The sequence below is a fragment of the Haemaphysalis longicornis genome, unplaced genomic scaffold (genome assembly GCF_048455015.1).
Source record: "Haemaphysalis longicornis isolate Haplotype H1 unplaced genomic scaffold, Haemaphysalis longicornis Haplotype H1 scaffold_7, whole genome shotgun sequence".
Taxonomy (NCBI): domain Eukaryota; kingdom Metazoa; phylum Arthropoda; class Arachnida; order Ixodida; family Ixodidae; genus Haemaphysalis; species Haemaphysalis longicornis.
Window position 1 is genome coordinate 189,835,778 of NW_027526422.1, and position 14,000 is coordinate 189,849,777.

Below are 14,000 nucleotides of genomic sequence, written 5' to 3' on the forward strand. Positions count from 1 at the left end.
CTGTTCATGTTATTTCTTGGTATACCGCGGGTATTCACGAAGGAGGACTAATCACAGCGCCGTGTCACTCATGCGAAATTGCGACTGCGATCTCCAGCCGCAAAGGCACTGTTTGGGAGACACATAAACAAACGCCCCGGTGTTGACGAGCCTTGCGTGATGTGAAATTATTAGCAGCCGGGTACTACACCGCGACCATCGTAGCCAAGGTCTAGCTTCAGCGTAAATTGATCCTGACTTCTGCGGAAACGGTGGAGTGGGCGCCAAAGAAGTACGTAAATCACGTAGGCTCTCAGAGCAAATGAGATTGGGGTCTAGCGAACCACTGACCCATAAACACCACAACTCGTTCCTACCAAATACAGAATAATAAAAAATGCGTACTTAACCGAGCAAAAACGATGTTTCCAATGTACAATTCTCCTTCACTGTCATCTTCATCTCGCGGACACCAACACTCTTTGTTCGGATGCAATGTCATCCACTTTTGACGCGCAGGATTTTATGCGGCGATGATCGTTCTGCCGGGGTGCCCGTGTTCAACACACGTTTAGGTTGGAAGGGTAGACATCACGCGTAAAGCTTTTATAACTATGATTTAGGCTTGAAATAGATAAAACTGATCAAATCACGCCAGCAACCATCCCTCCGTACAAAACGCCATGAAAAAAAAGACACAAAAAGTGAGAGATTGAGAAAAGTGAGAGTGAGAAAAGTGAGAAAAGTGAGAGTGAGAGCACCTCTATGTTTGATGGAGATTGTATTAGTACAGTAATATTGGTGATTATCTTTCTGCTTTCAAAGTCTGAAATGTGTTCATAACTTAAATTTAAGGTTTTGAAACGTAAAGGTGAATACACATAAAGTAACTGACATATATACTGATATTCTAAAGAGGTTTTGACGTTTCTTTTGGTTTTGTTTTTACGGCGGGCTTCTCAAGAGAGAAGGTGCGAGAAAACGAGCAACTTTGGGTTTAGGAAGAGGGTGGTAAATGTCAGCGTGATCGAAAGCAAGGAACAGGCGCTTACCCTGGTCCTAAAAAAAGAGCTAATGAAACCCCCACCCAAAAAACGCGTGGTTCGACGAGGAATCGAACCATTGACCTACAAAACAGTAAACGGACGCCTTACCACTCAGCTATATTGTTTTTTTTTTGTTTTTTTATTACCAGTCTTCAACACACACTTACAACACAAAAATAACCACACTGCATTTGGTACAACACACACCGCCATTAACATACCAGCCGTGCCTCCGGCTTACCTTTGTCATTTAATCATCACTTAGAGAAATTAACGGCTCTAGAAACTCCAACCAATCTGGTACTGGCTGCTGGACTCTCAGCCCCTCAACGAACTGCGTGACACTCTCCCGCAGAAACTGCCGGGCCAGTCGGGCATCCACGTCACCATGGAGCCACGCCATGCGCGCCCTCCATAAGCTGTGAAGGCCCAGGAGCATTAATAAATCGTAGAAGACTCCTTCGTTATTCTCTGTGGGTAAATACCGTATACCATGCGGGGTAAGTGGGAAGTCTTTGTGTAAAGCTCGCTGCATAACATCCGAAAAGTGAACCGCCATCCAGCAGTGTATAAAAACGTGGTCGGTGTTATCCGGAGTACCCCACGGTGTATCTAACCCCTTTTCTTTTAACCATGTTTGCACAGTAAGTGTCCCCGAATGAAGATTGAAAAAAAAAGACTTCACCCCCGGTTTTACAGCCACACGCTTAACTCTTTTCAGTACATCCTGCCCTGGGCCTTCTTTGTACAGTTCTCTATATCGCGGTATCGGGAACAGACTGTCGCAAACATCTTTATATAATTTTGTACGTGACACTGTACTCAAATATTCCATCGAAAAACGAGTTGACAGAAACCTGAGTGACATGACAACTTCTTTAAAATATCTTGAAATCCTTCCCTGTATGTGCAAACTGGATACGACCAATTCCGGCAGTGCTTGAGACAGCCGCAGCTGGCAAACTTTTCTCAAAAAAGGATCGCTGGTATCGCGAAGAAAAAAGAACATATTCACCAACTGGCGGACAAACAGGTGCGACAACCCAAGACCGCCCTCCTTGACGCGCCGAAAAAGGTTATCTCTACTGCACCTTTCCCATGTAGATGACCAGATAAACACATCAAATGCTCGATGCATTTTCTGTACATTCAAACGCGAACAGTGCAACACTTGCATTACGTGCCACACTTTGACAATAAAAAATAAATTAAAAACAGTCGCTTAGGAAACATTTAAAGAAAAACCCCTTTCCACTTTTCTGCCCTGTCGCGAATGTCCTGCGTTCGGGCACGCCAATACGGTTCGCTGTCCTGGTAGCACTCCAGCGGCGTCCCTAGATACTTAAGGGGACTGGTTTCCCAGCTCACGTTGGCAAAAAATTCCGGGGTCAAAGACCAGTCCCCATGCCAGAATCCCAAACATTTCCCCCAGTTTACGCCACTACCTGTAATTGACCCAAAACGTTTAACAATGTCCACCGCTTTTGTAACACCATCCTTGGTCGTACAGAAAAGAGCAATGTCGTCTGCGTAGGCCAGAAGTTTTACCTCTGCCTCGCACAGCTTAAACCCGCGAATGTGTTCACTTTCAATTATATTTAAGCAGAGCGTTTCGATATACAGGCAGAAAAGAAGTGGGCTCAGAGGGCAGCCCTGGCGCACTGACCGTTCCACGCTAATGGGGGCCCCCAGCGTGTTGTTTACAAATAATCTCGTGGTGCACTTCCGGTACGCCAGAGCCACCCCCTCCTTGATGACTGTTCCAACGTTCACATGATCTAAAATCAGCAACAATAATTCATGGGACACACAGTCAAACGCCTTCTCCAAATCAAGCTGGAGAACAGCCACGCGAGCTTGGGCAGCGTCGCAGCATTCCAGCACACATCTCGCCTTGTGTGTGTTTGAAAAAATAGTGTGTCCTTTTAAGCCACACGTCTGGTGTGGCCCTACAATCTGCTTGATGACTGTTTGAATTTTTTGTGCAAGCACCTTCATAAAAATTTTGTAATCGACATTTGTCAAGGATATAGGGCGATATGCTGTAACATGTTTAATTTTGTCCGTGTCCTCTGTTTTAGGTATGAGTATCGTGTGCGCTTCTCTGTAAGAGGGTGGCAAGGCCTTTAGTTGGAAGGCCTCGTTAAATAGTGCAGCCAAAAGTGGCGATAAATCGTTTTTGAAGACCTTGTAAAAGGCTGCAGTTAATCCGTCTGGTCCCGGTGACTTTCCGTTGTTCAAACTATCGATTGCACATTCAACTTCAGCAACCGCAATAGGCTGGCTTAAACTTTCTTTGTATTCTTCATCAATCCTTGGGAAAGCACTGATAAACTCGGTTTTAAAGGCCTCCACCTCAGCCCTGCGGAAGGCAAACAAATCTTTGTAGTAGTGATGAAAAGACCGTTCAATCTCTTGCTGATCACCCGTCACCCGTCCTTCCCACTCTATCTCCCTTATATGATTACGTCGAGCGTTCGCCCGTTCTATACCCAGCGCACGCTTGGTAGGGGCCTCTCACCGGCTAATCGGTCCACTCTCGCTCTTACGAGGGCTCCCCGGTAGCGTTAATCATCAAGCGCCTTCGGTGGGCGGTGCGGGAGCGCCTAAAACAACTCTATACTTACGTAAGTTGTCAACAAATATTGTCGCTTGTGTCTAGTTTATGCTGCACTTTTGAAATTCTGGCTGTCCTAACGTTTGTTTCTCACGCACCGGTCTTGCAGACGAGGCCGCATTGCTAGCGCTGCAAGCGATTGAGCCAAAGCTCCCTTATTGACTCAAGAAAAGATATCGCAGTCAACCCGACCTTTTTTGCGCAAGCCACGGTAGCCACGAATGAAATGGAATGTTCCGTTAGAATTATGGCGTTGATAATGCTTGTTTGTCCGGAACCGTCTTGCAGACAAGCAACGTCGCGCCAATACTACAAGCGATGCCACTCCTGGCATGTCATGCGCATCAAACCCGTCGTGTAAAACGACTGCTAACAGTGCGAAAACCTCTGAGTTTGTAACAAGTGGGGATTATTAGAAAGCGACAGAAGCATGCGGTGGCGGCGACGTAACAGCTACAGCAAACAGGTAGGCAGAACGGCAGCGACGAGCGAAAATGATTTTACACGACCGCCCCGGGGGCCTGCGCAAAAAAGGAACATAGAACCCCTGCATACACGCCCTCGAAGAAAGATGTACAGCCGATTCAGTTTGTTGTGGACGAAGAGCCACCGAGGCTGAAGCAGCAAACGATTGTGCTTGCCGTGGTATGAGCCAAAGCATATCTTCACATCGCTATGTTATCGTCCGTCTGACTGTTACTTATTAAAGGGAAAAATCAGAACACAAACGTTGACGTCTAGCGTCTATGCCAGACATAGACTCGGGTGTTTATGCCCTAAAAAGCACCTTCAGGGCGTCTGTCGGTTCTGTCTGATGGCGCGCTCGCGCCGCTAATTCCGAACAAGGCGTCTGTTGGCGCTCACTGATCGTGTTGGCGAGCCGGTAAATGCCATCACGGTTAAACTCCCTGTTGGAAGACTACGCTGTTGGGACGATAGAGTGCCGACAGAGCTTTTTATTGGCCCCACAAACGCCATCAAGGTTAAACTCCCTGTTGGAAGACTAGGCTATTGGGACGATAGAGTGCCGACAGAACTTCTCATTGGCCCCACAGGCCTGCTGTCAGCCCAACAAGAAAATCTTGTTGGACTTTTTGTCCGGGATATTGTTGAAGAAAACTTTATTTAAAAAAACTTGGTTCACAGGAGCAGCGGCCGGGAACAGGTACTTCCTGCGTAACAAGCGGGGGCTGGATGATTCGCGTTGAACACTGCCGCTATTTTCCCAAGCAACTGCTGACATCGTTGTTCTGCCGCATGGCCTCGTGGTAGAGTCCCTGATTGTGACGCCAACAGGTTGTGTTCGAGCCGAGCAGTATGGAGATTTCTTACCGCTGTTTTCTTGGTTTCTTCGACGAATTGTTCGCATTTATTTTTAAGTAGAGGCTGTTTGGTATCTCTATGTGTGTTTAGGTGTCACTCCAACTCTTTTGGCACGTTTAATTAACGTTCCAAATAACGCCGGAAGAATCAGTGTATGATTGTGCGCTATCACAGGCTTATGCGAGTTTAACCCACATTATTTGCCCTGAAATTTTTCATTCAAATAAAAGACGCAGCTTGAGATGACCCGTGTACTCTTATCAGTTCCGTCATTGAATGATTGTTTCTGCTAGCCGCCCATTTTTGCAATATTTTAGATAAACTCCCACGTGAACTGTCCAAACTCGATGGGGCAATAGGGTTTGGACAATTTATATTAATAAAATTCAGCAAATCCACTGCCGGCAGCGTTACATCAGATGTTCCCGGACGAATACCCCGAGGCCCTTTGCAGTGTGTGCAAGAAGGGACCGGCCAACCGGTGGCACATTATGTGGGACTGTGCCACCGAACCGGACAGTGCCAGTTTCGAGAAGTATCCAGCGAAACTTCAAGGAGCCATCGAGTCAGCCAGCAAGATGGATCAAAAATGGGCCATTCAGCAGATCTTCACCGCGCTTGAAAGGCATGGGCTCCGGAAAAGAGCTAGTGCTCAGTAGGGCTGCAAAAGGGGATGCAACGTTAGGCCGCCTTGAGGCGGAGCCGTAAATCGGCCCCCGCCTACTGCAGGATCTTTGTCAATAAAGTCTTTTCCAATCCAATCTACTGCCTCAAAAGAAAACTAGTGTTTTTCTTGCAATTCTGCTTCAACTTCAGGTGAAAGCAAGTGCACTATGATAAGTACATATCGGAAGATCTCAGTTCCCAGTAAAAGTGACAATAAATTCACGTCGGCTACTAAACACTTTCAAAATAAGTTATATCTGGAAGCATTCAACGTAAGCGGTGATGAGTTTTTCTCAATCGAAATTAAAGAACAGATTTTCTAAGTTTTATCAGTATAAACATTCCCGTTCCATTTGCTGTAGCAAGATCCAGCATGGTATTGGTGACCCCATTCACAAACTACTCAAACTATTCATTTCATAAAGAACAGTATTCCGCATATTGACGATTACCAGGTTCAGCTTTCTTCTATGACCTTCACTACAACGCCCACGTTCGCCAAGAAAATGTCTGTTATTTAGCGCTTATTTGCAGCAAAAAATGGTTTAAGGGGTGTGATCAGATGGTGATGAGGAGAGGTGATGAGGTGAATACTAAAAGTTTCGCTTTGCGAATGAGGTCCACAAAGAAGCAATAATAGCGTCTCTGAGTTCATACCCTCCCCACTAGAATCGTCCTAAGCGTGATCTCCACGGCACGGGTAGGGCCTTGAACGATGGCGTCTTAACGCGTTAAAATCTAAGAACGCGTGTGGCTCCGGAATATTTCCTATCTTGCTTGCAGGACGGTACCATCATATAGCTCTAGCAGCTTAGTATGAGAAAACACAGACTGCTGAGCCGAGTATTACGTATTTTATTTTTATTTATTTATTTCAGATTACTGATGCCCTTTAGGCCGTTACAGGGATGCGACACATTAGGACAGTTAAGTATCAATTCATATAACTCATACAGCTGTATAAGCAACAACACCTAATGCTTGCTATGTCACATAGCATACGTAAGCACGGCAGCATTCCTAGCAAAAGTCACAATGGTTTAGTGAAACCATACATTTAAACAGAAACGAAGTAAATGCGGGAGACCAAGGCTAAAAAAGAATTCCTTGTGCCCTTTCTAAACTTTTCTAGTGAATTACAATATAGAAGAGGCAAGGGCAGCACAATCAATTGGCGAATTGTTTTAGGAAAACACGAATTCGCATACGCATCGACACGTTGTTGTTCATCATCATTTACCACCAATTATGGAACCCTTAACGACCCCAGAGGGGTATTACATAAGGGGGGGTGGGGGGCAGAGTCATCGTAGTGCATATGTGGCACAAAAAAATACGGTACGATACATGGTTCATTACAAAGTTTATACAACAAAGTTAATTTGAGGATTTTACAAAAACCATAAAATAATAACCTAGGGAAGGGAGCAGGGGCAAGTCGTGTGGAATATATACGAGATAAAACGCTAAGGTGAGATAGTCATATTTCTTTGAATTTGGCCGGATTGCGTTCACAGACAACAGAGCCTGGCAGCTTGTTGTATTCTTCGATGGCACGTGCTAGGAATGACATATTGAATGCGTTGGATGAACCAAGCAATCGTTGGATGCTCATGGAATGAACAGACGGCGTGAGTAACGGGATGGTGTGAGCAGCACGTCAGTGCGCAGATGGTGAAAGTGATAGTACAGTTTGGGGAACAGGCATATCTGTCCAATTTCACGTCCAATTGTCAGGGATGGGAGGGATTGTTGTGGTATTTCCCATGTATATTCGCTTGCTCCTCTGAGGTTTCTTCCGCCAAGCGGTTTTAGGTATTTTGTAGTGTTCACATTTACCTTATTTTTCAGAAAAAAAGAAACCTCATCGTGGCCAACTGTCCACGTTTGGCTCAGGCAGGCAGTTCTAGTTAGCGTAACATTTCTGTCACCGACTCGGTAGTACAATAGTTTTAAGTAATAAACCCTGCCCATCACCTTTGTACTTTTTCCAGCAAATTTAAAAGGCAGGTTTCCGAGGGCTACCGTACAATGCTGGCATATTTCACAGTTGGCCGAATATACGTAAGCATGTGCAGCTTTCCCGCTCATGGCAGTCCTTTCAACAGTGATTACTCTTTAATTTTTTAGCGAAATAAAAATATTCTTTTGCACAGCTAATATTTGAGGTGAATACTTGCTTTGTGCACAGTTTCAAGTCGCGCACGTTGCGCGACTGGGTTCCTGAGCCATGAGAACTATCCTTTAGAACTGCATGGGGAGTTAGATTTGACAGCAAATTACACAAAAAAATATTCAGAAACCTGAAATGTTCTTTTAGCGTTTTAATCTTCACGTTGACGTCTCGCTTTACGCCCAATATCATTTTCCTTAAGTGGTTTTTCTAGGTTCCCGAGAGGTTGTAATTTTGAGCGAGAAAGCTGGGTATGGATATGCTGCTAGTTTAAGATGGTCGAAGAAAGCCTTAATTTTCGCCGTTGATACCCTAATTTTGTCTACTCTACCGAAGAAATGTTTTCAAATGTGGGTTCCCCAATTTAAAGTGCTGGATATTGTTACACGTAAGTATTCTACTGCACTTACAGTAGACAGGCAGGTAGAGCATAAACTATAGTTGTAATTGTAGAAACTTTTGTAGAAGACGAAGATGAAGTTGACATCGAGCTCAGCAGACGCGTAGACAGGGAAGAAAAAGACGACCAGGCACTGCTACAAGATGGGCGCTTTATTGATGGTTCTGTGTAAATAGCGTAAATATATTTGCTTTCTGCAGACTACGACCTCCTCGGTTGCCTCCCTCGACGTTATTTCACATGGTGCCGAAACCCGGGACGTCAAGGGAGACGACGAGGTGAGCCATGGAGCGGAATTTATTTCTTCGACCGCATTGCTCACCCCGAAGCGAAGAGGAGGCGTCGAAGCAGATGAACCGGCTGAAAGTTGTTCAGAAAAGCCTTGTAGAATTCAATCAGACGCTGATCACCGAAATAACGCCCACTCTGGGAAAAACCAAAGACGTCGAGGCCGCAGTTTCGTTAGCGAGGCTTCAGCATAGCGCCGACCGACTACATAGAATCAATGAGATGCTGGAAGCTCTGGCTCGCGGAACCAAACTTTACGGCCAAAACGAAGACGCTCTGGAGTCGTTGAAAAAAGCGCGCAGAATTATCGCCTTCCTAGAAATAAGACTTAACGAGCGAAAGGAGAACGCACCACCCAAGAAATTTGTGATGCAACAGCAATACCGACCCGAAGGTGGATCGATTAGTACCACAGACAGTAATGAACCAAAGGAAGAGACCGGAACCTACCGCGAACACGCTACTACAACGTCATCGATGGGTACTACAGTAATACACCATCGGACCCAAGAAATTTTACCAATGGCTATATCCTCCTCAGACCTGGTGGAATGTGTGGCCACACAGGGACGAGAAAAGCACATTTTTGGAATGCCTGCAGATAGTTTATTGCACAATAAAAAAATTGCACTTCTAGATAAAGCGGATGTTGCGCATCAGGGTGTGCATTATAATGCACACTGGGTCTTAAAACATACTATTTGTACAACACTCATGTACAAAAGAATTCAACTGCTGCTCCTTACAAACAGACCTCTTATTTCGAGTGGAACTGCTTGTAGCAGTTTCGCATTGCTGTTACGCACAGGAAAATGTTGCACGTTGTGCACACGATCAGCTTCTTTATCAGTGAGTCCTAGGAGAAATAAACGCTAAATTTCACACCCAAGAGCAAGGAACACATGAGAGTGTAAAGCGGATAGGCATGCAAAAACATAAATTGAGACCGAGAGTGCATTATAATGCATACTGCAAGAAAACAGCTTGCGCGAACAAAAATGTAGGCATTTAAAGTTACAGTTTGTGCGGCAATTACTCCTAAACACTTTGCGAGTAGATTAAAACAATAATTAAAAAGTATTATCCGACAGGTATAGCGTAAGTTGCAACTTAGTTGGACGCCTCGAGTAGAACGTTGATGTCGAGAAAGACGCCATGTTTCAAAGCTCAGAACGGCGCCCCCGTTGCGGTGCGCTTCCTGAATTCGTGGGCAGATGGCAGCACATGATAGAGGATGTGGTCGCGCGCGCGGTCTTTGCTGCAGCTGGGGCGCGAAATTTAAAACCGAGGTTGAAGCAAATGTGCATTTTAATGCACGCGAGGTCTGAAGAGGATATCGCCAGCTCGAACGACACCATTTGCCGCTAGGAAGAACCACTCGGCTGAGACGGCGCTTCAGATATTTCAGACAACTGTAAATCCCTCCATGAGACCTGAAGACGCTGTGATACTGGAAACACCGCATCAGCAGCGGAAAGAAAGCCAGAACGAATCATCGCAATCCATGTCGAATGCATACGCACCTGATGAGAACATCGTGAATGACGCATGGGCTTCGGAGGGCATTCCCGGCAAAGCCTACCCGCCTGAAGCACTTGAGAACTTCCCTGCGGTCACAAGACATGTACGTGCAGACTATACCCGGCAGGACATTCAAAAGAAGGAAGAAGTAAATTTAGATGCTCGTGGAGTGCAGACAAACGTAGAACAAACTACACCGGACAATAATAAGTCATCACTAAAAGTGAAGCCTAACCATATTTCGGATGTACGGCTGCGACAGGAGTGCGTATACGGCGTGAGCCGTGCGACGAAGACAAAAGTGCAACAGCAGCCACTTCACCACGTTGACCGGGCCTCAAGATACGAACGGCTTGAACGCTCTGATCGTAAAGACTCGGACCCCTCAAAAACCGCAGACGTCCACGTCAGCTTGAAGTACACGGCCAAATCCTACGCATCCTCTTGTCCAGAAAACTAGCAAGATAAAAATACTGCCGTTCCTTCGTAGAGGGGAAGCTGATGCACTTTTTGCGCCTCTTTAGTAGCTGAATGGACATCTTGGGGCGTGAGAGTGGTTTCCTTTGATACCTTGGAAAATTTGCTGCGTGAATCGGTGAGTAGGCTGTGCTTACGTCTTGGCCCATACGCGCCTCCGGCGCAGCCACATATCTCGGTCACACGATCAGGCTTGCCTTGTAGTGGCGAATCTCGGTTGTCGTTCGTAGAACTCCACTCAACTGTTTCGCTTAGCCCATCTTCATGTAGAGCTACATATGTCTCCTCATGAAGGTCCTTTCCCATAATGTCTGTACGATGCCTTGAAGCCGCAGGGGAGCTCTCAAAAACTTCAAGGGCGTAGGTTTCGCTGGTAACACTTTGCGAAGCCGGTGCGTCTTCCAAGATGTTATCTTCTGGTGCTGATGTAGTTGTCATAGATTTCGGGAACATTAAATGGCCTGCATTCCATTCCTGCTCTGGCGCTACCGGCATCATGGCGTGTTCAGATCCAAGCGAGATGTGCACAGTGGTCTCAGGAAGAGCCTCCTCATTTGAGTAGCCGCTCATAGAGGTGTATAGTTTTGTTCGAGCTGGCATATTTAATCTTGTTTGTCACACGCAAAGCAACTGTTTGAGTCTGATTTATTTCTATTTTAGATCCGTGCCCCAATCACTGACACCATTTGCTGACGTCTACATATGACTTGCACTAAGTTGGGCATAGATTGCGCAGGATCCACTGGACATAAATTTTCTAATAAATTGGAGAAGGAAATTTTTAATGCTCTAGGCAAGCATAGGGCTGTAAATGGCTGCAGGGAGTGAGAGGATTACTTTAATAGCATCAGTCAAAATTCCAATGAATACTGCTGGCTGTAAAGCAGTTCTTCTTAAAGTCCCAAGAAACTGTTTTAACCATGCAGGTTCGGCAAAGAAGAGTGATTGATGTTCTGGGAACTAAAACAGGGACATCTTGGTGAGGGCTGGGTGGCTTTTGAAGAATGAGTGGTTCTTCTAATCACCGTATCTCGAATGCTGGTGTCGGTATATATCCTGGTAGAGCTGGCTGGAAGGTGGCTACTCGTTTCGGGGATACCTTGTTGAAGTGTAGACGCTGAATCGGAGGCATCTGGGAGCAGAAGTTCAGTTGGCTGTTTGCCAGTTAAGTGCAAAAACTGGCATGGGGGAACAACAAAGCGCCAAGGGGGAAAGTGAACTTGGTGTTTAGCCTTCGCAAGCCAAACTGTCCTCTAAGGTTACTGGTGCATTATAAACTCTAGCGGTGCCATCCTCAATTTTTCTTGAAGTGGTTCTCCTGAGATCTGAAACCGTAAGAGACAAGCAGCAAGTTTTTGGTGGACTTAACTGTTTGGATTGCAACCGACTTGCATGTTATGCTTGTTGAAATTTGTAGGCTCGCTGAAGAACCAAAGATGGCGGTGACAGCCAGCTCTGATTGCAGAGCAGTCGCTTTGGTGGCCAAGTCGTGGTTACTGTTCCACATGGCTATGCCATTGGCGTAATTAACATCCGGGCTATCGTGAAGGCGCGACACTACTGGAATTGAACATACTTTTTTTATTCAATTACCGATAATGCCATCCTAATAGGAGAGTCGCTGCTCATATCGCTACGTAATTTGCTTTATTCTAGTTTATTACGGAGTTTCTTTTATTCTACGAACATTGTAGGGTGGAAGAGTAAGCGTCAGATTAAACGCGCGAGCGACTGTAGTATTCGTCGCCATCGTGGTCGACATCAACGGTAAGGTTACAGAGACCGCCGCTGCAAACAGCAAGTGAAAGCCAGCAATCGTTACATACTTCTCCAATGCTGCATCGTTGGTTGATGGTTGTTGATGATGATGAAGGCCTCAACGTTTTTGACACGTACCCACAAGGGCAGAATGCCCATTACACTTATTGGAATTCGTGTGGACATCAGAGTACTCATTTCTTTCCGAAAAGAAAAACGCCTTGAAGTGAAAGCTCGCTATGATTAAAATTCCGATTAGCCATAATGACGTACGCTTCAGCTATTCGAGCGACCTCAAAAAGGTAACCTTGGCTAGTTGGTTCATTGAACCCTTGAATCATGACGCAGAGCCTAGCGGGGGATTGGCCAAGAAGCTGCTTGAAATATTTAGGCTGTTACCCCGGTTTATGTTATCGAATTAAAGAATAACGTAGGGTAAAAAGATTGAGACAAGAAAAGAAGTTATTCTTTGCACCCCATTTGTTTTCTTTTGTTTCTTCTTCTGCGGCTAATCACTCCGACAGGGAGACTGGCCACCACTCATGCATAGCTTCCCCTCAGTACGAGCTCTCCTCCGCGTGCACCTCTGATCTATGCACATCCGATCACGTTCACCTGCCACGGGGCATCTATCAGTTATTATTTATTCCATTCAGGCGGTGTGTCCGTTTAGCACCAGAGTTAGCAGACCGGGCTCCTCTATTTGCGCCGTGGGTATTCCTTCCCCTCCAACCCAAGTGTTTTTGCTTATTTTCTGTTTAGAGCGCGGCCACCATGGATCGATTAGTCTTTAAGGAGATGACTGTGGTCAACTTTCGCACTTGAGAAAACACGGAAGGCTCTCGTTCAAAAAAGAGTTTGCAACCAAGTGCGTGAAGCACAACGTAAACCCGGCAGCGTGCCAGAATAGAACAAGGATTATCCCGATGCATGCCCCGTGAAAGGTGCACGGGATGGTACGTGAGTAGAATACGCGCACGGGACGGAGAGCTATGAGGCTAGGAAATCGTCCACATAAATTGCGGCCAGCCGCCCTGTCGCGGATCTTCGCACCGAAAGACAAGGAACCCGAAACGAAGGACGAGACGCAAACACAACGCAACGACGGAGACATCTGAAAACCACTGGCTTTCTCCTCTGTTTGCGTAACCAGACCTCAGCGCCCGAGAAATGTCGGGTCTAATCAGGGCTCCGTGTTTCTTCGACTGCGCATGTTTGGCTTTTTTTTAAGTCTGGTATCGTGGGGGCATGTATGAACCCACCAATAAAGGCGCGTGCATTCAAAAGATAAATTCTAGGGTTTACGACAAGCAGCTTGCGTAACGGGCTGCGATTGTCGTCCACCAAGAAAAAAACGTTGCTACGCCACATCGTTCTGTCAAAGTTTGACAACTCTGAATCAAAAGAATGCAGCGTAAGAAAGTAAATTTCTCGCAAAGGAATACTTATAAAAGCCAATTTGACCCTGCACGCAAGAACGCTTGAAGCACGCCGTCATGTACCCTGCACTGCCCTCATGCGTTCTCCGAGCTCGAGCACTTCTGCTGATATTCAACTTAGCAAAATGACTTCCGAACTCGAATAATATCACCTCAAAAATACTACCCGTATTAGTAGTGATATTATTATTACATGTAGATGTCTCTGAACAACATTTAGTACCTCTTTTATGAATATTCTGCGATAAAACAATTCGCAGCGGTGCGTAACCTAAATAAAGAAAATAGTTTTTCTTGGGATAGATAAACGCAC